Genomic DNA, 1,466 nt, shown 5'->3' on the forward strand with positions numbered 1-1,466 from the left:
TCTCAAGTTTATTGCCTTTTCTGTTGAGAAAGGTTTAATGTTTGAATCATATCTTTTCTTGTTAGGCAAGTCATTAAATTTTTTTTTTAAAATCATATCTTTTAAAAATTGTTTTCAAATCATATCTTTTAAAAATTGTTTTCAAATCATATCTTTTCAATTATATCTTTTCGAGCATATCTTTTTCAAATAGTTTTCAACTATATCTTTTTAACTTCTAATCTCAAATCTTTTCAAAAATTACTTGATATTTTTTCTTTCACTCTTGATTTTCGAAAATCAATTAAAGTTTTTCAAAATATTTTCAAACTTTTTCACTTAATTTTCGAAAATTTCCTTCCCCTCTTCTCACATCCTTCTATTTATGGAGTATCACTCCTTCTTAATGCACAATTCGAACTCTATCTGATCAAGTTCGAATTCTTCTACCTCTTTCTTCTGTTTTTCGTTTCCTCTGACACCTCAAGGAATCTCTAAACTGTGACATAGAGGATTCCACATTCTCTTGTTCTTTTCTCTTTCATATGAGCAGGAACAAAGACAAAGGCATTCTTGTTGAAGCTGACCCTGAACCTGAGAGGACCTTGAAGGGAAAGCTAAGAGAAGCTAAGGCACAACTCTCTGTAGAGAACCTAACCGAATTTTTCAAAGAAGAACACATGGCAGCCGAAAACAACAACAATGCAAGGAAGGTGCTGGGTGACTTTACTGCACCTACTCCCGACTTCTATGGGAGAAGCATCTCTATCCCTGCCATTGGAGCAAACAACTTTGAGCTTAAGCCTCAATTAGTTTCTCTAATGCAACAGAATTGCAAGTTCCATGGACTTCCATTGGAAGATCCTCATCAGTTCTTAGCTGAATTCTTGCAAATCTGTGACACTGTCAAGACTAATGGGGTAGACCCTGAGGTCTATAGACTTATGCTATTCCCTTTTGCTGTAAGAGACAGAGCTAGGACATGGTTGGACTCACAACCTAAAGAAAGCCTGGACTCTTGGAAAAAGCTAGTCAATGCCTTCTTGGCAAAGTTCTTTCCACCTCAAAAATTGAGTAAGCTTAGAGTGGAAGTCCAAACCTTCAGACAGAAGGATGGAGAATCCCTCTATGAAGCTTGGGAAAGATACAAACAATTGATCAGAAAATGTCCTTCTGACATGCTTTCTGAATGGAGCATCATAGGTATTTTCTATGATGGTCTCTCTGAACTATCCAAGATGTCTTTGGATAGCTCTGCTGGAGGATCTCTTCATCTGAAGAAGACGCCTACAGAGGCTCAAGAACTCATTGAAATGGTTGCAAATAACCAATTCATGTACACTTCTGAAAGGAATCCTGTGAACAATGGGACAAGTCAGAAGAAAGGAGTTCTTGAGATTGATGCTCTGAATGCCATACTGGCTCATAATAAGATATTGACTCAACAAGTCAATTTGATTTCTCAAAGTCTGTCTGGAATGCAAAAT

The 1,466-nt window shown here is 36.6% G+C and overlaps 1 non-coding gene across 1 annotated transcript; it reads right to left on the minus strand.

The window, feature by feature from the left end:
* Positions 1-1,055: 1,055 nt before the first annotated feature.
* LOC130972604 (small nucleolar RNA R71) lies at positions 1,056-1,163 on the minus strand. Its single transcript, XR_009083763.1, has one exon. It is a non-coding gene; the product is annotated as a small nucleolar RNA R71 (small nucleolar RNA).
* Between the last annotated feature and the right edge of the window lie 303 nt (positions 1,164-1,466).

Source organism: Arachis stenosperma, chromosome 3 (genome assembly GCF_014773155.1).
Source record: "Arachis stenosperma cultivar V10309 chromosome 3, arast.V10309.gnm1.PFL2, whole genome shotgun sequence".
Classification (NCBI taxonomy): Eukaryota; Viridiplantae; Streptophyta; class Magnoliopsida; order Fabales; family Fabaceae; genus Arachis; species Arachis stenosperma.